Here is a 22,151-nt window from a genome sequence, read left to right as displayed (position 1 = left end):
AGTCATCTTATGAATTAAACAGGCTGAATAACAGGTGGCAGATGCCTGACAGAATTACTTGCTGTATAGGCTCCATAAATTTTGGGTGCATTGGCTGATACATTGTCTTACTCTTAAAATGATCGTGCTGCAGGTTTTCAAACAGTAGAGCTCAGACTGTCTCCAGTCACCTTGCTGATGTTTTCTGTTTACCTCTTGAAGTAATATTCCCATTACTTTACTACCGCAGACAGATTTAGTCCTTGAGTTTCATGTCTGCCCACCTGACGTTATGTCATTTCTAAATGACCTTTGGTTGAACCTTTGACCCCCGCCCCCCATTGATCTTTTGTACCATTTGATCACGTTTTTCATTGAATGTAAAGATCACTCACTCTCACTGTATCAGGCTGCTCACTGTGAAAAGGTGTAACCAGCATGTGTGTAGTTGTAGCGGCCACGTCACAGACATGGTCCTTACCTACCGCCATTTGCCGGATCTTTCTCTGTGTTAATTGCATGCCCCCATTTCGCCGATTAAAGCAACCAGAGAGATTGAAACAACGAGGTGAATGCAGATGGTGAGCCCTGGCTGCTTGCCTTTTGATCATTGGTGGGTTTGCTCTGCTGCCAGAGAGGGGAGCCTGTGTGGCCTGTCACTGTGCTTGGAGGATGTTACCAAGGTTTTCTGCATTTTGGATATGGATATGGATATGGTGTGGACTATGGACTATGGACTTTTTTCAGTCTTATAGTCTTTTAGATTCTGCGCTTTTTGCCCGATCTTTCTCTATTTGTTGTGCGACGGAAGGGGGATTTGGGGGTCGATGTTCCTGTACCATTTTTGTTCGTTTTGTTGTGCGACGGAGGGGGGATCTGGGGGTTGATGATTGTTTTGCTGCTCTTTTTTTTTAGTTTCATGGTTACCTGGAGAAGAGGAATTTCAGAGTTGTATACTTTGATAGTAAATAAACTTTTGAATCCTTTGAAGTCCCTAATTTCAAAAGTCATTACATTTCAAAAATAATTAATTGCCTGTAAAATCTATTTTGTGATCCAGAGATTTAGACTAAAAATCCAGAAGATATTGTGGTAGAGAAATTGGGACCATGGGGACATTCTATTAAAGAAGTTTCTACAGCATCTGTTAAATAGATCCGGCTCAAGTCACCGTAGAGAGCATGTCCATCATTCCCTTTTTTTCTCTATCCTTTTGTATGTGCACAGTTTTTTTGTTTTTTGGCAGGTTGGTTGTTTGTCTGTCCTGTTGGGTACGGGTTTTCATTGATTCCATAGTGTATCTTTCATTTACTGCAAGAAAATGAATCTCATGGTTGTATATGGTGACATATCTGTACTTCGATGAGTTCACAGGAAAAATGAACAAAAGGCAATGCTGATCTGACCTTAGTACTGACAACTGGTATCTAGAGCTTCAGCCAACATCCTTGTATGGTGTTAAACAGAGTCAGCATGTTGGGAAAGGACTTCTGTTACCTCCAGCACCACTACCACCATTACCATCAGTTGTTTGTTGATTTAGTCTGGCTTTGATGTGGTACATGCTTTCTATACTTAATTCAAGTTGCAGAGGGGATACAAGTCCTGAAAAACTTTCTGCTATTGAGACTTGGTGTTATAGAGTCATAGTTCATTCAAGGCAGAAACAAGTCACTTGTCCCACCATTTCCCTGCCAACAGTCTATACTAACCCATTTATCTGCAATTGTTCCGTTTCTTCCTGTGCTTCAGCAAAACAGTGCTCATGAAGTCCTGATGAAGGTTCTTGGCCCAAAACATTGGTTGTTTATTCCTCTCTCCATAGATGCTACCTTACTTGCTGAGGTCCTCCATCACAGTGGGAGTGTTGCTCAAGAACTCCAGCATCTGCAGAATCTGTTGTATTTGTCAGTGTTCACTTAGATCAGTGGTTCCTCATCCCAACTATGAAGCATGGTGGAAGGAGCATTAAGGAGCTTTGCTACCTCAGGGCCTGGACAGCTTGCAATTGTTGAGGGAACAATGAATTCAAAATTGCATCAAGACATTTTACATGACAGAGTCAGGTAGCAGTCCATCACCTGAAGCTTAATAGAAGTTAGATAATGCAACAAGACAATGATCCAAAAGACAAGAGTAAATTAACAACAGAATGGTTTAAAAAGAAGAAAATTTGTGTTTTGGAATGGCCAAGTCAAAGACCTGACCTTAATCCTATAGAAATGTTGTGGAAAGATCCGATCAAGCAGTTCATGCAAGGAAGCCCACCAACATCCCAAAGCTGAAGCAGTTTTGTAAGGAGGAATGGCCTAAAATTCCTCCAAGCGATGTGCAGGACTGATCAACAGTTACTGGAAGTACTTGGTTGAAGTTACTGCTGTGCAAGGGCATGGGGGGGGGGTGGGGGGGGATCACACCAACTACTGAAAGCAAAGGTTCATATACTTTTTCCAACAAATACATGTAATACTCGATCATTTTTCTCAATAAATAAATGAACAATTGTAATGTTTTTTGAGTCATTTATTTAAGTGGGTTTTCTTTATCTAGTTTTAGGACTTATATGAAGATCTGATCACATTTTAGGTCATACTTACACAGAAATATTAAAAATTCTACAGGGTTCACAAACTTTCTAGCATCAGTATAATATCCTTATTTTTTAAAGTAATGTTTTGGAATTTCACCATCCCTTTCTGAATTCTGCAAGTTACAATACATTTTTCCTTAGTGAATGAAAGTTAGAAGCATTTCCTGACTATCCTTTTGCTCTTAATATACATATGAAGAACTGTAGGATTATCCTTACTTTGGATTGCATAATGTTTGGCTGTGGACAAGGGTGCTTTAGAAGCTAGTCCCCTGTAATGCAGCAAAGATGAAAGTGTAGGTTGAAACAACATGGAACAAGGAAAGGAATTGGAAAAGCCAGATGGAGGACAAGGCCTTTCAGGTGAATATCATATCCAACCACCTGAATCTCAGCAAGGAACAAATAGCCAGCTGTTGATATTTTGAGAAGGATATCATTATTGAAACCTGCCATCTGTTGCAGCCACAACTAAGACTCTGTGGAGAAGGCTCGCATGATATGTGACTATCCAGTTTACTTGTGAAAGGATCATTAATTTATTTGGCTCAGGACAGGTGACATTTACAACATAATCGGGAATGTTTGGGAGATGTTGATTGTTGATCCCTGAAGCTCACAGATGGGTACTTTTGGAGTGATAGAATCATACAGCTCAGAAACATGCCTTCAGACCAATATATTTTGGTGGAAACAGAATTAGGTTTAATATCATCGCATATGTCATGAAATTTGAAATTTGTTGTCTCTGGGGCAGCAGTACAATGCAATATATAATAATGAAGAACAAACATGAATTACTGTAAGTATAAACATATATATAAATAGTTGAATAAGTAGTGCAAAAATAAAAAAATAGTGAGTAGTTCATGGGATCAATGTCCATACAGAAATTAGATAGCAGAGAGATTGAGGCTGCTCCTGAATCATTGAGTGTGCACTTTCAGGCTCCTGTACTTCCTTCCTGATGGTAGCAATGAGAAGAAGGCATGTATTGGCTGATGGAGGGACTTAATGATGATGCCGCCTTTTTGGAGCATTGCTCCTTGAAGATGTCCTGGATACTATGGAGGCTAGTGCTCACGATGGAGCTGACTAAGTTTATAACTCTCTGCAGCTTATTTTGATCCTGTGCAGTAGACCCCCATTCCAGATGGTGATGCAGCCGGTTAGAATGCTCTCCACAGTACGTCTGTAGAATTTTCTGATTGTCTTTGGTGACATACCAAACCTCCTCAAACTCCAAGTTGCTGTCATAGCTTCTTTGTAGCTGCATCGATATGTTAGGCCCGGGATAGATCCTCAGAGATACCGACACCCAGGAACTTGAAATTGCTCACTGTTTTTACTTCTGATCCCTCTATGAGAATCGGTGTGTGTTCCCTCATCTTATCCTTTCTGAAGTCTGTTGTAATGTGAGCATTATTAAAAGTAAGTTAATACTAATTAGGATAATGGGGGGGGGGTTACTTCTGGTGTGCTATAGTGATCCCGCCATGCCGTATGGGTTGTAAAAACCTCTGTATGTACATAATAGTTTGACGTTCAAAGCAAAGTTGTTTCCTTGGGCATGAAGTTGTCGAGTGTGCCTTTTTCAAGGTAGAAGTTACCACATATCTTTGGCAACGAGATAAACTGGTTTTGTGGACGTGTCGGCACGTTTCGAATGGGAGCAGCAGTGCCGATAAGGGCCTCACATTCAGATGGCTACGTTTGGAACTATTGTTGAATTTGTGGAGTTAACGGAGGACTGGCCAGAGTATGGGGAAAGGTTGGGACACTTCTTCTGTGCTAATGGAATTACTGAAGAGGTAAAGAAGCACTCTATTCTCTTGAGTGCATGTGGGGTGAAGACTTACAAGCTAATAGGGAATTTAGCCACACCGCGGAAACTGGGGGACATTCCATATGATGAACTGGTCAAGCTCGTGGGGAACCACTACAATCTGAAACCTTCTGTGATAGTCCAACGGTGTAAGTTTCACAGCCGTTTCAGGAAGCCAGGTCAGTCTGTGGCCAATTTTGTGGCCGAGCTTCGGCAGTTGTCAGAGCATTGTGATTTCGGAGCGGTGTTGGAAGACATGCTCCGTGATCCATTGGTATGCGACATTAATAATGACGGCATACAAAGCCGCCTGTTCAGGGAAACCCCACCGTTGACTTTCAGAAGAAAGCCTTAGAGATTGTCCAAAGCATGGAGATGGCTGCTAATAATGTCAAGGATATCCAGAAAGGGCATGGGGCGGTCGCAGTCGGTGGCAGTGCACCAAGTCAGGAGGGAGACTGGTAAACAGGCAAAGTGGGTGGAATGTTTCCAGTGTGGAGGGACGCACTATGCAAATGATTGCAAATTCAAAGACACTGTCAGCCATGCTTGTAGCAAAAAGGGACATTTAGCTAAAAAGTGCAGAACTTCAAAGGGTAAGGTTAAGCCTGGGCAGGGGAAAGCTCAACAGGCTCAGGCAGCCACACACCATCTAGAAGAAGCAGATGAAGAGGCAGCGTGTGGAAACCGACATGGAACCACCTGAACCATATTATGCCACAGTCACTGTCAGGGGAAAGGACATTAAGTTTGAGTTTGATTCAGGGGCTACTGCATTGGTCATTAGTGAGGATACCTACAGGAGGACATAGGGGTCCAACCTGCCTCCCATTAGGACGTCAAAGCTCAAACTTAGGACCTATACGGGGCAGCCCATACCTCATTTAGGGGTGTTATATGTGGACATTTCAGCCAGGGATCAGAAGGCTGAAGCCAGGCTAGTGATAGCTAAGGGCAGGGGGCCCAGTCTTTTGGGTCGTGATTGGCTTCGCAGAATCCTGCTAAACTGGCATGAAATTAAGTATGCGCACACGACGGAGGATGTTCTGCAGCGGTACAGTGACATTTCCAGGGACGAGCTGGGCACACTGAAGGGCGTGACAGTGAAACTCCATGTCAACCCTGAGGCCACACCATGTTTTTTTAAGCCCAGGTTGGTGCCCTATGCCATGAAAGGCAAAGTCGAGGAGCAGCTGGAACGTTTACAGAGGCTGGACATTATTGAGCCCGTCCAGTTTTCAAGGTGGGTGCCTCTCATTGTTCCAGTTTTGAAGGCAGACAAAACGGTGAGGATATGTGGGGATTATAAGCTTACGGTGAATCAGGTCTCTCGGCTGGAGGAGTACCCATTGCCACGGGTGGGTGACCTGTTTGCGACCCTCTCAGGGGGTAAGCTGTTCACAAAGCTGGATATGAGCCACGCCTACCAACAGCTGCTGCTCGATGAGGATTCAAAGGAGTACGTCACAATTAATACGCACAAGGGATTATTCAAATACAATCGCCTGGTGTTTGGAGTGGCGTCCAGCCCTGCCATTTTCCAAAGGACAATGGACATTTTGCTGCAGGGGATCTCACACATAGCAGTGTACCTTGATGATATTTTGATCATAGAGGCTACAGAGGTGGAGCATTTGGCTAACTGAGAACGGGTGCTGAAGAGGCTCTCAGACACAGGGCTGCAGTTGAAATGTGGAAAATGTGTGTTCCTGGCATCGAGTGTGACTTACCTGGGACACAAGATCACTGCTGAGGGGCTTTCCCCTGTGGAGGACAAAGTGGGAGCTATTAAGGAGACCCCAAGCCCTAAGACCATCACGGAACTCAGATCATTTTTGGACATGGTGAATTATTATGGCAAGTTTCTTCTTGACCTCTCAAAGGTTTTGACCCCACTGTATAAGCTGCTTCACAATGACACTAAGTGACAGCGGGGTGAAGAGCAGTAGAAAGTTTTCAAGGAAGTGAAAGAACTCCTCCATTCAGCGAAGCTGCTTGTTCACTATGACCCAGACAAGGAGATCACCCAGGCATGCGATGCCTCGCCCTATGGAGTCGGGGCAGTTCTCTCACATGTAATGGAGGACTGTTCAGAGAAGCCTATTGGTTTTGCTTCACGTACCCTGACAGCTGCTGAGAAGGGTTATTCACAGATAGACAAAGAAGGTCTGGCCATTGTTTTTGCGGTCAAACGCTTTCATCAGTACCTTTATGGATGCGTATTTACAATTTATATGGACCATAAACCACTGATGAGCCTGTTCAGTGAGACTCGATGCATCCCATCGCTAGCCTCAGCCAGGATACAGCGTTGGGCTCTTACATTGTCAGCCTACCAGTACACTATAGTGTACAGAGCGGGTGGGGATAGTGCAAACGCCGATGCACTGAGTCGACTAACTTTACCTGAGACACCTGTTACTACATATGTGCCTCCAGAGATTGTGTTTTCATTGGAGAGGCTGTCAGAGACACCTGTAAAGGCAACCTAGATCAAGCAGTGGTCAGAGAGGGACCAGTCCTGTTCCAAGTCAAGACTTGTCTTTTACAATGTTGGCCCAGAGTCGTGGAAGGAGAGGAACTGAGGCCTTATGCCAAACGCAAGACAGAACTCAGTCTGCAGGATGGTTGCATTTTCGGGGGGGGGGGGGTGCGAAGGTCATTGTGTCTCCCCCTGGCCATTCACAGATTGTGGAGGAAATTCATAAGACTCATCCAGGGGTGTCTCAAATGAAAAGCCTTGCAAGATCCTACGTTTGGTGGCCAAGAATGGATCAGGATCTGGAGAACAAGGTAAAATCATGCACGCAATGTCAGACAAATCAAAATATGTCACCACCAGCTCCTTTGCATCCATGGGAGTGGCCAGACCACCCCGGTCTAGGCTACATTTGGACTTTGCTGCCCCTTTTATGGGGCAGATGTTTCTTGTAATGGTAGGTGAGCATCTAAATGGATTGAAGCTCACATCATGAGCAACATCACAGCCCCCTCAACCATAGACAAACTTAGGCAACTGTTTGCAGTTCACGGGTTGCCTGACACTCTGGTCACTGATAATGGCCTGACGTTCACCAGTGAGCTGTTCAGTGAGTTCATGCAGCAGAATGGCGTTCATCACATTCGGACGGCCCCTTTCCACCCAGCCTTCAATGGTTTGGCTGAGCGGGCTGTTCAGACAGTGAAGGAAGGCCTGAAGCGGATGACAGGGGACTCTCTTAGCATTTGGCTTTCACGTTTCCTGTTTAAATACTGCCTTACGCCACAGACTATGACAGCCCCGCACTCCAGCAGAGATGCTGATGGGGCGTAGGCCCAAGTCAAGATTGGACCTGCTGCGCCCGGACATGAAGGTAAAAGTGGAGAGAAAGCAGGAAAAGCAGAAAGAGGGACATGATCAACATGAGTGAGAGAGGCAGTTAAAACCGGATGACAATGTCTATGTGAGAAACAATCAGCAATGGCTGCCTGGGGTTACTCTTAAGCAGAGTGGTCCCATCTCCTATGATGTTAAGTTGACTGATGGGCGTGTTTTCCGCAGACATCAGAACCATGTGCGCCTGCGTCATGATACCGGCTCAGAGGCAGACAGTTCCATGGACTTTTCCATTTGTGAGACAGACTACGGTGGAAGCATGTCCACCAGTGACTTTGCCAGAGGGAGAGACGCTGGCAGAGGGGTCGGGGTCCCCTGAAGAAGATGGACATTCTCACACAGACACACAGACCCCTCTCATGCCCCCATCACCAGACACACCCAAACCACCATCACCAGCGGTGCCTGCTGGGTCACTGGGGGTAGTGCGCAGATCACAGCTCACTCGTAAACCTCCCGACAGACTGAATCTTTGACAGAACAGTTTTTTTTTGTTGTTGTTGGATTGAATGTTGAATCTGTCATGTTTTTCAGATTTTTTGTATTGATAGACTGTTGCTGAGATACTAGTATCAGTCTTCAGGGGTACGCAAGTTAATAACACCACTGTTTTTGTTTTTACATTTGGGGAATGTTAGATTTTAAAGGGGGAGAAGTGTTGTAATGTGAGCGTTATTAAAAGTAAGTTAATACTAATTAGGATAATGGGGGGCAGGGGGTTACTTCCGTTCTTTTTACTTCCGGTGTGCTTCTGTAAATAGTGTTCCCACCATGTCGTACGGGTTGTAAAAGCCTCTGTATGTACATAACAGTTTAGATTATGAGGACACTCAGTCCTCATTTATTGTCATTTAGAAATGCATGCATTAAAAAATGATACAATGTTCCTGCGGTATGATATCACTGAAACACAAGATAGACCAAGACTAAAACTGACAAAAACCACATAATTATAACATATAGTTACAACAGTGCAAAGCAATACCATAATTTGATAAGAGCAGATCATGGGCACAGTAAAAAAAAGTCGCAAAGTCCCAATAGCCCCAACATCTCACGCAGACGGTTGAAGGAAGAAAAACTCTCCCTGCCGTGAACCTCCAGCGCCGCAAACTTGCCGATGCAGCATCCTGGTAGTACCCGACCGCAGTCCAACTCTGAGTCCGTCCAAAAACTTCGAGCCTCCGACCAGCCCTCTGACACAGGGCACCGAGAGCTTCGACCCCGACCCCAGCTGCCAAGCAACAGGCAAAGCTGAGGACTCGGGGCCTTCCCCTCCGGAGATTTCGGATCACACAGTAGCAGCAGCAGCGAAGCAGGCATTTCAGAAGTTTCACCAGATGTTCCTCCATGCTCTCACATCTGCCTCCATCAAATCAGAATTGTGCACGGCATCCTACTTGACAGATTACAGATTATTCATCACCGGAGAGGCCGCGTGTGCTGCGTCATGTCGCCATCTTCTCCTCCTCACAGAATGGTTTGATGTTCGAGGTAAAGTTGCTTCTTTGGGCATGAAGTTGTCGAGTGCGCCTTTTTCAAGGTAGAAGTTTCCACAAAGTCCACAATCATTTCTTTGGTCTTACTAACATGAGTGCTAGGTTGTTACTGTGACACCACACAATTAGCTGATATATCTCACTCCTGCACACCCTGTCATCACCATCTGAAATCCTATCAACAATAAGCTGTGTCATCAGCAAATTTATAGACAGCATGAATCCTTGTAAGCCCTACCTGTCTCTGTCTAAATTCCTGATTCCATTATCTTCTCTGGCAGCATGTCTCAGAGATCAAACTTAGTCTGTTCTCTATTGCTTAACAGCAGCAGAGATCAGATGTTGCTGATTCCTCAACAAGGTACTCCAAGTTGCAATGTGCCATTGAGTGTACACACATCACATTGGATACTGCATACTAATACAACTCTCTACTGAACCAGAAGGGATTCCATGTCATCCACTGGTGTGAGGCCTCAGACTATGCCTGCAGGGCAATGAATATACAGGGATCATTAATACCATGACAGTCATTACAATGTCTTCTGCTTTGGGCAAGTCCATGTTAAGAGTGAACTTTGAGTCACTAATGGAAATCAGAAGCTGGGGGATGACGGAAGCATGGCTAATGACTGGCACAGGATCTACACACGTGTACATCACATGTAAAACTAAAAGCCAATAGAATATGCTTTCAATGTGTTGCATCATTTTTCCATTCATGAAAATCAGCTGGTCCAGATGAAGAGTCAACCAAAATGTCGACTGCTCAGTTCCCTTCACAGATGCTGTCTAATCTGCTGATTTTCAACAACATTTTGTGTGATGGACGATAGATGATGGCCTTTGGAAAATCATGCAGGCACATCTACATCCTATGAAGGCGTCCATAGTAACACACACAAAATGCTTGAGGAATGCATCAGGTCAGGCAGCATCTATGGAGAGGAACGAACAGTCAACATTTTGGGCTGAGATCCTTCATTAGGACTGGAAAGGAAGGATGAAGAAGCCAGAACATCCATCATCTTCCATTATAATCATTTATTTTCTGGAATGGTGTTGGGGAGGGTAGTGTAGAGGTGCATTGCCTTGTTTGGCCCCTCATATGCCTCATCAAAGAAGTAAAGTAAAGGTATCTGCTTCATTAATGTTAAGTCCATGAGGAAGTCATTCAAATGAGCTGGCAGAGCCAAATTAACTTGCTGCAACACGCACCAAATGCTGGAGGAACTCAGCAGGTCAGCCAGCCTCGGGGGGTAATGATGAGTTTGAGTATAGAGAGGAAATTAAGAACCTAGTGGCATGGTGCGAAGACAATAACCTATCCCTCAACGTCAGCAAGACGAAGGAATTGGTTATTGACTTCAGAAGGAGTAGCGGACTGCATGACCCAATTTACATCGGTGGTGCGCAAGTGGAACAGGTCAAAAGCCTTAAGCTCCTCGGGGTCAATATCACAAATGACCTGATTTGGCCCAACCAAGCAGAGTTCACTGCCAAGAAGGCCCACCAGCGCCTTTACTTCCTGAGGAAACTAAAGAAATTTGGCCTGTCCACTAAAACCCTCACTAATTTTTATAGATGCACCGTAGAAAGCATTCTTCTAGGGTGCATCACAACCTGGTATGGAAGCTGTCCTGTCCAAGTCCGAAAGAAGCTGCAGAAGATCGTGAACATGGTACAGCACATCACACAAACCAATCTTCCGTCCGTGGACTCACTTTACACCGCACGCTGTTGGAGCAGTGCTGCCAGGATAATCAAGGACACGACCCTCCCAGCCAACACACTTTTCGTCCCTCTTCCCTCCGGGAGAAGGCTCAGGAGCTTGAATACTCATACGGCCAGATTTGGGAACAGCTTTTTTCCAACTGTGATAAGACTGCTGAACGGATCCTGACCCGGATCAGGGCCGTACCCTCCAAATATCCGGACCTGCCTCTCAGTTTTTTTGCACTACCTTACTTTCCATTTTTCTGTTTATGATTTATAATTTAAATCTTTAATATTTACTAATTTTTACTATTTTTAATATTTAATATTTGTAATCCAGGGAGCGGGAAGCGCAGAATCAAATATTGCTGTGATGATTGTACGTTCTAGTATCAATTGTTTGGCGACAATAAAGTATAAAGTAAAGTAAAGTAAAGTAAAGCCTTTATGGAAGAGAATAAACAGCCAATGTTTCAGGCCCTGACCCTTCCTCAGGGCTGGAAATGAAGCGGGGAGAGCCAGAATAAGAAGGCGTGGGATTGTGAAGGAATACATACTAGAAGGTGAAAGGAGAAGAGGAAGGAATCTGATAGGAGAGCAGAGTGGATCATGGGAGAAAGGGTAAGGGGAGGGGAACCAAGGGAGCGATGGGCAGGTGGGAAAAGAAGGGTAAGAGGAAAGCCAGAATACAGAATGGAAAAAGAGAGAAGGGGAAGAAATTACTGGAAGTTAGAGAAATCAATGCTCATTTCATCAATATGGAGGCTACCCATATGGAATATGAGGTGTTGCTCTTCCATTACATGCTGCCTACTTTGCAGTCAATAGATGTGTTAGTCCTGCACCACAACCCACAAGCCCATCATTGTAGGGTATGCAATTTCCAATGACATAACAGCTTATGAACTTGACGTTCCTTAAGAAAAACCTAGAAATAAAAAAAACACTTGCAACTGAAATATTGAGTCGATATGCAAATTCCATTTATCAATAAGTCACACACTAATATGGTCAATTCCCAGTTGCCCTCTGCTGTGACCTAGCTAGCCATCTGCTGTAATGAGACAATAATCACCAGCTTTGCTGGCAAAAACCACATTGTGAGAATTAATTAAAGCTAACAGTGAATCACCATCAGCTTCCACGTCACTTGTCTCAACATTTTTGTGAAGCATGGAACAGCAATAATAGATTTTTATTTTCTCTCTGGCAGTGTCATTCTTCTCTCCACTAGTAATAATCACTAAAATGTAATCTAGTTATTGCGTATGTTTACATTAATACTTTTGATTCATTAATAGATAATGAATTATCTGCTCTGTAATTATGCTTCCCTCCTAGACGTAGTGGATGTGTCTGCTTCAGAATTAAAGGCATCTTTGATCCCAAGGGATTTGCACAGCAGCAAGAGATGAAGGATATTTAAAGACTATAAACAAGCATGTAAGGTAACTATTCACTGTGCTGATTCCAAATTGTTGTACATAAGATTTCTAATTGTTGTACATAAGATTTTTATCATTGTACATTATTTGTTCCTCTATCTCCCACAGCATTTCCAGCAACTAGATATTGTGTAAACACTTTTTCTCAGTTATTGCATAATGATTCAGTTCTCTGACAGGAGCTAAGTGTTCTGGCATGACTGTCTGGGCTTTCAATTTGATAAATGTAATTCACAGCACTATAGAACTAGAGGTGCAATGAGTTCATTCAACAAATGATAAACTTCTGAACAACCAGAAGGTGACTCATGAACTGCTTTTTTTTTATTTTAAAAGAAAGCAGGTTTACTTGTAACCTGCTTCGGTTTCTCTCTAAGTAAGGTCTAATTACCACAATCTGGTCAAATTAAAAAATGTCAAAGATGATTTAAGGGGAAGGTAGTGAGTGAAATCTCCCATGGATGAATATTATGTGTACTCAGCTTTGTAAATCTCCCCAAACCCTAATAAAAATATGGGTTAGTTTACTTCATGAACTACAAGAATGAAAAAGGTGCGTCCTGGTGAGCACTAAGATAATTACAGTTAGCTGGAACTGTGGTTGGTTCCTCAGTGGTCTCTTAGATTATGAACCATCGCTGACTCCTGTCCAATGACTCCTGGTGGAAAATGAGGATATTTAAACATTAGTTAGATTTCAGTTTGTCTCTTTTATGGCATCCTGCCAGAAAGCAAAGTATCCGCTGTGTACAATTAGTCTCAGATGGTGATAGAGTCACCTTCAGTATTATAATCCAGATTAGGACAGCAATTTCGGTGAAATTGGGGAGGTATTGGAGATGGGTGGCTGAAAGGAAGGTATATATTTTTTCTAATTTCTTGATTATCACTGATGTGCTTTGCCTTGTTATTTGCTGATAAGGTATCAACCGGGCCTGAGTTGTAAATACAGTCAGGGTGGAGCTTAAGTATAATTAGCAAACATTGAGGGCACACACATATACATTTATAATGTGTCTGTATTTAAAATTACCTTCCAAAAGTAGTGAGATTTAAGTTCCAATTATGTCCCTGAATGTAACTGATTTCAATGTAGATTAGTATTAGTGTCAAATGGCCAAAGTATAAAAACCTGAGAAAAGCATTTCGCAGCACACAATCCTGCTGCAGAAGACAGTTTGGAAATGATTTCATATCAGTACTTATCAACAAACAGTCTGAGTAATCAATCACAAACACAAGAAAGTCTGCAGATTCTGGAAATCCAAAGCAATGCACAAAATGCTGGAGGAGCTCAGCAGGCCAGGCAGAAAATAGAAGAAAATAAACAGTCGACATTTCAATCTGAAACCCTTCTTCAAGACTGAGTAATGGCTTCCATACAGGATTACAAACAGCTTTATTTCACTTTAGGAAGCCTTCAGAATGACTTTGAACCAGCTGAATGATCCACATCAAATTGTAGCCTTCCAAAACAAGCCAATTTTTCAAAAGATTCATACAGAATGCTTTTAACCTCTCTTGCCTTCTGAAGGGAGAATCACCTCTCAGTTGGGGGTGGTGTCATTTCAAATCACTCAGATGTGAGGTATCAGCCAGTTATTTAGTTTGTCCTGCAGGTAAGAAGCTAAGATTGAACACGCACATAGGCTAAATCTGGTAGTCTTAACTAATAGGAATATACATTGATTTGTAATTTCCTTTTAAATTTTACTAAACTGTGGTAAATTAGATGATCGCACAGTAAGATGGCTTCCAAAATGGTTCCTTTGTAACCGTGGATTACCTCAGGAAATGTCCCTCTGTGGATGAGGGTGGGTGCTGTAGGAAGGACGAGCAACCTAACTGTGTCACCGTAGTTCAGGGAGCCGTTCAAGAGGGGGAAAGAAAAGAAATGTAGTGGTAATTGGGGATAGTATAGTCAGGGGAATAGACAGAGTTTTCTGTTGTGAGGATAGAGAGGCCCAAAGGCTGTGTTGCCTGCCTGGTGCCCGGGCATATCAGACCTGCAGAGAAATTTACAGTGGGAGGGGAAAGATCCAGTTGCTGTGGTCCATGTGGGTACCAATGACATAGGTAGAATGAGGAAAGAGGTTCTGCTGAGGGAATTTGAGCAGCTAGGGATTAAATTAAAAAGCAGAACCAAAAAGGTCATAATCTCTGGATTGCTACCTGAGTCATGTGCAAATTGGCATAGGGTTAAGAAAATTAAGGAGTTAAATGAGTTTACTTCATGAACTACAAGGATGATGTGTACATCAAGGATTGATGTGTGAGAAGTGGGTTTGCATTCATGGAAAATTGGCAGCAGTATTGGGGAAGGAGGGAACTGTACCAATGGGATGGGCTCCACCTGAACTATGATGGGACCAGGATTCTAGCGAATCGCATAACTAGGGCTGTGGATGGGGCTTTAAACTAAATAGTATGGGGGTGGGTTCAACAGATTGGAGAAGTAAAGTAAGAAAGAAAAGTGTGGATAAAGATCAAGAAAAAGCAAAAGTTAAAAAAGAAAAAAGTAAGAGTGAAGTGAAGAAAAGTCAAGTGCAAAAGAGTAAAAGATTTCAAGATTGTAAAAGCATAATGAGTGTAAAGGGCACTTTATTTGAATGCTCGTAGTAATCAAAACAAGATCAGTGAACTTGTGGTACAAATCAGTATAAGGGGGTATGATTTAGTGACCATTACAGAGACGTGGTTGCAGTGTGGACAGGACTGAGAATTAAATATCCGAGGATATCAGGTAATATGGAAGGCTAGGCAGATAGGTAAGGGAGGTGGGGTAGCAGTCTTAACTAAAGATGAGATCAGGGCAATAGTGAGAGACTATTGGATCTAAGATCTAAGAAGCAGAATGTTGAATCCATCTGGGTAGAGATTAGGAATAGTAAAGGGAAAAAAATCACTATTGGGAGTCGAATGAAAACATTACAGTGGCACAGGCAATAAACAGAGAAATATCTGAGGAATGTAAGAATGGAACAGCAGTTATCGTGGGGGACTTTAACTTGCACATAGATTATGTGAATCACGTTGGTCAAGGCAGTCCTGAGGAGGACTTCATAGAATACATCCATGATGGCTTTCTTGAACAGCATGTTACTGAACCTACAATGGAACATGCTGCTCACATCAAAGTTGCTGGTGAACACAGCAGGCTAGGCAGCATCTCTAGGAAGAGGTACAGTCGACGTTTCAGGCCGAGATCTTCGTCCTGACTCTTAGCTCCATCCCTCCCCCTCCTGTCTTCTCCTATCATTTTGGATCTCCCCCTCCCCCTCCCACTTTCAAATCTCTTTCTATCTCTTCTTTCAGTTCATCCTGACGTAGGGTCTCGGCCCGAAATGTCGACTGTACCTCTTCCTAGAGATGCTGCCTGGCCTGCTGTGTTCACCAGCAACTTTGATGTGTGTTGCTTGAATTTCCAGCATCTGCAGATTTCCGTGTGTGTGTGTGTGTGTGTGTGTGTGTGTGTGTGTGTGTGTGTGTGTGTGTGGAACATGCTATCTTAGATATGGTCCTGTGCAATGAGACAGGTAGAATTAGTGATCTTGTACTTAGGGATCCTCTTGTAAAGAGTGGTCACAGTATGACTGAGTTTCTCATACAAATGGAGGGAGCAATAGTTTGATCTAAAATCAATGTATTATGCCTAAACAATGACGATTACAATGGGATGAGGGAGGATTTGACTAGTGTAGACTGGGAACACAGGCTATATGGTGGGATGGTTGAGGAGCAGTGGAAAACTTTCAAAGAGATTTTTCACGGTGCTTAACAAAATTATGCTCCAATTAAAAACAAAGACAGTAAGGGTGAGGAGAGCCAGCCTTGCATAACTAAGGAAACAAAAGAAGGCATCAAACTAAAAGCTCGTGCATACAAAGTCATCAAGAGTAGTGGGATACTGAAAGATTGGGAAAACTTTAAAAAGCAACAAAGAACCACTAAGCGAGCAGTAAAGAAAGGGAAGCTAGACCAGCAAAAATAAACTAGCACAAAATATAAAAACCAATAGTAAAAGTTTTTATAATTATATAAAGCAGAAAAGGGTGAACGTGAAAGCAGGAGAATGAGAAGGGGGAAATTATATTGGGTAATGAGGAAATGGCCAAGGCTTTGAATGGCTATTTTGTATCGGTCTTCATGGTGGAAGAAACATCTAACCTGCCAAAGAGAGATGTTATGGATGCGATGGGAGGTGAGGATCTTGATGCAATAGCTATCTGTAAAGAGGTAGTGCTGAGCAAACTTATGGGCCTGAAGATAAACAAGTCCTCTGGTCCAGATGGAATCCATCCCAGGGTACTGAAAGAAATGGCAGAAGTTATAGTAGAGGCTTTGGTGATAATTTACAACAATTCTCTGGATTCTAGGCAGGTCCCAGCAGATTGGAAGAAGGTGAATGTCATGCCACTGTTCGAAAAAAGATGTCTGTGAAAGGCAGGTAACTATAAGCTAATTAGTTTAACATCTCAAACAACAAGAATACTGCAGATGCTGGAATTTCAAGCAACACACATAAAAGTTGCTGGTGAACGCAGCAGGCCAGGCAGCATCTCCAGGAAGAGGTGCAATCGACTTTTCAGGCCGAGACCCTTCGTCCTGACACCCACAATCACACTGGGAAGCTCATACTGTAAAAGGGCTGGATGGTTTGGAGTTTGTAAAATGTGTACAGGATAGTTTTTTTGCAGCAATACATAGGGGTACCAACTAGAGAAGGGGCAGTGTTGGATCTCCTGTTAGGGAATGAGATAGGTCAGGCGATGGAGGTATGTGTTGGGGAGCACTTTGGGTCCAGTGATCACAATGCCATTAGTTTCAATATAATTATGGAGAAGGATAGGTCTAGACCTAGGGTTGAGATTTTTGATTGGAGAAAGACTAACTTTGAGGAGATGCAAAAGGATTTAGAAGGAGTGGATTGGGATAAATTGTTTTATGGGAAGGGTGTAATAGAGAAATGGAGGTCATTTGAAAGTGAAATTTTAAGGGTACAGAATCTTTATGTTCCTGTCAGGTTGAAAGGAAAGGTTAAAAGTTTGAGAGAGCCATGGTTTTCAAGGGATATTGGAAACTTGGTTCGGAAAAAGAGAGATATCTACAATGAATATAGGCAGCATGGAGTAAATGAGGTGCTCGAGGAATATAAAGAATATAAAAAGAATCTTAAGAAAGAAATTAGAAAAACTAAAAGAAGATACGATTTTGCTTTGGCAAGTAAGGTGAAAATAAATGCAAAGGGTTTCTACAGTTATATTAATAGCAAAAGGATATTGAGGGATAAAATTGGTCCCTCAGAGAATCAGAGTGGACAGCTATGTGTGAAGCCAAAAGATGGGGGAGATTTTGAACAATTTCTTTTCTTTGGTATTCACTAAGGAGAAGGACATTGAATTGTGTAAGGTAAGGGAAACAGATAGGGAAGTTATAGAAACTATGATGATTAAAGAAGAGGAAATACTGGCGCTTTTAAGGAATATAAAAAGGCGCTTTTAAGGAATATATTAATATCCTGTTAAGTCTCTGGGTCCTAACAGGATATTCCCTACAACCTTGAGAGAAGTTAGTATAGAAATAGCAGGGGCTCTAAAAGAAATATTTCTAATGTCATTAGAAACAGGAATGGTGCTGGAGGATTGGTGTAATGCTCATGTTGTTCCATTGTTTAAAAAGGGTTCTAAGAGTAAATCTAGCAATTATCGGTCTGTAATTTTGATGTCAGTGGTGGGTAAATTAATGGAAAGTATTCTTAGAGATGGTATATATAATTATCTAGATAGACAGGGTCTGATTAGGAACAGTCAACATGGATTTGTGCGTGGAAGGTCATGTTTGACAAATCTTATTGAATTTTCTGAAGAGGTTACTAGGAAAATTGACGAGGGTAAAGTGGTGGATGTTGTCTATATGGATTTCAGTAAGGCCTTTGATAAGGTTCCACACGGAAGGTTAGTTAGGAAGGTTCAATCATTAGGTATTAATATGGAAGTAGTAAAATATATTCAACAATGGCTGGATGGGAGATGCCAGAGAGTAGTGGTGGATAACTGTTTGTCAGGTTGGAGGCCAATGACTAGTGGTGTGCCTCAGGGATCTGTACTGGGTCCAATGTTGTTTGTCATATAGATTAATGATCTGGATGATGGGGTGGTAAATTGGATTTATAAGTATGCAGATGATACTAAGATAGGTGGCGTTGTGGATAAGGAAGCAGGTTTTCAAAGCTTGCAGAGAGATTTAGGCTAGTTAGAAGAGTGAGCTGAAAGATGGCAGATGGAGTTTAATGCTGATAAGTGTGAGGTACTACATTTTGGTAGGACTAATCAAAATAGGACATACATGTAAATGGTAAGGCATTGAAGAATGCAGTAGAACAGAGTGATCTAGGAATAATGGTGCACAGTTCCCTGAAGGTGGAATCTCATGTGGATAGGGTGATGAAGGAAGCTTTTGGTATGCTGGCTTTTATAGATCAGAGCATTGAGTATAGGAGTTGGGATGCAATGTTAAAATTGTATGAGGCATTGGTAAGGCCAAATTTGGAGTACTGTGTACAGTTCTGGTCACCGAATTATAGGAAAGATGTCAACAAAATAGAGAGAGTACAGAGAAGATTTACTAGAATGTTACCTGGGTTTCAGCACCTGAGTTACAGAGAAAGGCTGAACAAGTTAGGTCTTTATTCTTTGGAGCGTAGAAGGTTGAGGGGGGACGATAGAGGTATTTAAAATTATGAGGGCGATAGATAGTTGATGTGGATAGGCTTTTTCCATTGGGAGTAGGTGAGATTCAAACAAGAGGACATGAGTTGAGAGTTAGGAGGCAAAGTTTAGGGGTAACACGAGGGGGAACTTCTTTCTTCAGAGAGTGGTAGCTGTGTGGAGCGAACTTCCAGTAGAAGTGGTAGAGGCAGGTTCGATATTGTCACTTAAAGAAAAATTGGATAGGTATATGGACAGGAAAGAAATGGAGGGTTATGGGCTGAGTGCAGGTCGGTGGGACTAGGTGAGAGTAAGCATTCGGCACGGACTAGAAGGGCCAAGATGGCCTGTTTCTGTGATGTAATTGTTACATGGTTATATGGTTATATATGAAATGGATCCATCAGGCAGACACTGCATGGATTCAGCAAAGGCAGGTCCTGTTTGACAAACTTACTGGAGTTCTTTGAGGATATAACGAGCGCAGTGGATAGCGGGAAACAGGTGGACATTGTACACTTGGATTTCCAGAAGCCATTCGATAAGGTACTGCATAAAAGGGTTATCCATAAGGTAAGGATGCATAGACTTGGAGGTGATGTCTTAGCATGGATAGAAGATTAGTTAACTAACAGAAAACAGAGAGTTAGGATATATGGATGTTACTCTGGTTGGCAGTGGTGAGCGGTGTGCCGCAGGGGTCAGTGCTGGGCCCACAGCCGTTCACAATATATATTAATGATCTGGAAGAGGGGACCGACTGTAGTGTATTTAAGTTTGCTGATGATACTAAATTGGGTGGAAAAGCAAATTGTGGAGAAGATATGGAGATTATGCAGAGAGATAAAGATAGGCTGAGCGAGTGAGCAAGGGTCTGGCAGGTGGAGTACAATGTTGGTAAATGCGAGGTCATCCACTTTGGAAGGGAAATGAAAGAGAAAATTATTATTTAAATGGTAAAAATTTGCAGCATGCTGCTGTGCAGAGGAACTTGGGAGTGCTTGTGCATGAATTACAAAAGGTTGGTTTGCAGGTGAAGCAGGCTATCAAGAAGGCAAATGGAATGTTAGCCTCCATTGCTAGAGGGATTGAATTTAAGAGCAGGGAGGTTATGCTGCATCTATACAGGGTACTAGTGAGGCTAGACATGAAGTACTGTGTGCAGTTCTGGTCTCCTTACTTGAGGAAGGATATACTGATTTTGGAGGCGGTGCAGAGGAGGTTCACCAGGTTGATTCCAGGGATGAGGGGTTAGACTATGAGGAGAGATTGAGTCACATGGGACTGTATCCGCTGGAATTCAGAAGAATGAGAAGAGATTTTATAGAAACATATAAAATTATGAAAGGAATAGGTAAGATAGAAGCAGGAAACTTGTTACAGACACCTGTTAGGGTGCATTCTCCAGTTACCTTAGAAGGTAACTGTAGCCTTCAGCCAGGAGCAGATGTCATCAGGTGCTTCCTAACCTTCATGGAGTGTTTCCACCCTTAACCACGACACTCTCCAGTTGGTGGGCCGGCAGTAGTGGCCGTATCACTGCCCGTCTGCTCCTGGCTTCCAGCTCCCCTCCTCTTGCCTACCCCAAATCCAACAAGAAGCTCATTCTTCCTCTTCCCCCATCCTAAGAGCTGCTTGTTTTTTGCTCCTTTCCTCCAGGCCCAGATCTGACAACAACCGCCATGCTGATTTGGCTGGGAAACCTCTGCAACAGATCTCCGCAGGGAACAACCATGCCTGCCATCCCTTGTCTTTACATTCCTGCAGTAAGGGCTGGTACTTTAAGGCCTTTCTCTCGTGGGCCTCTTCTCATCCCTCCCACGGCACAGTCAACTCGACCAGAATTATTTTCTTGTCTTCCATTGACCACAGTACAATGTCCGGGCATAGGGTTGTGTGCACCGCATCTGGGAACTGCAATCTCCTTCCCACATCGACCCTCACCTCCCAGGACCTGGCCGCGAGCAGCAGATTGGGTTTTGGTTGTCTGGTTACGAAAGGCCTAGCTCCTTCTTTGATGAAGGTGATGGCCTTCCTCAAATCTGTGCCAGCCATCCTCTTCTTGCATCTCTCCCGTTCTAGTGTGTCAGCAAGAGCCAGAAGCACCTTATCATGGCGCCACCTATACCGTCCTTGAGTTATATATGGTTTACCACACACTGGTAGGTGAGAGTAGAACTAGGGGACATAGCCTCAAGATTCAGGGACGGAGATGAGGAGGAACTGCTTTTCCCAGAGAGTGGTGAATCTATGGAATTTTCAGCCCAATGAAACAGTGGAGGCTACCCCAGTATATATATTTAAGACAAGGTTGGATAGATTCTTGCATTACTAAGGGAATTAAGGGTTATGGGGAAAAGGCAGGTAGGTGGAGATGAGTCCATGGCCAGACCTGCCATGATCTTATTGAGTGGCGGTGCAGACTCGACAAGCCAGATGGCCTACCCCTGCTCCTATTTCTTATGTTCTTATGTTCAAAGGAGCTTGGAACTGAACCTCAGTTTAATGTAAATATTACATTCTGTGAGGAAACACAGATTTAGTCAAGCTGAACTGGACATGCCTCGTTATGATTTTGCACCTGATTGTTTACCTGCATTGCCCTTTCTCTGTTGCTGTTGCATTTTATTCTGCCATTGTTATTGTTTTACCTTGTTCTACCTCAATGAGTTGTGTAATGATCTGATCCGTATGAACAGTATGAAAATAAAGTTTTCCACTGTAAAGTGAGAATAATAAGCCAGTTTCACTTTCAATTCCAATCCTCTTGGAGGTAGTCATGGATCAGGCTGGACAGAAAACCAAGCTATTTCTGGATTATGACACAACTTTGAAACATGAGAAGATCATTTGGTCCTTTGGTCTGCTCCATAGTTCAACTAGTTCATTAAATACTTTATACAGTACTGTGCAAAAGTCTTAGGCACATATACAGAATATAGCTAGCTAGGGTGTCTGCGCTTTTACACAGCACTGTATTTGTCAATGTGGAGCAGAGAGCAAGTTTTTATAAA

Source organism: Mobula birostris, chromosome 12 (genome assembly GCF_030028105.1).
Source record: "Mobula birostris isolate sMobBir1 chromosome 12, sMobBir1.hap1, whole genome shotgun sequence".
Classification (NCBI taxonomy): domain Eukaryota; kingdom Metazoa; phylum Chordata; class Chondrichthyes; order Myliobatiformes; family Myliobatidae; genus Mobula; species Mobula birostris.
The sequence above is the reverse complement of the archived record's forward strand: the minus strand, read 5'-3'. Positions refer to the sequence as shown.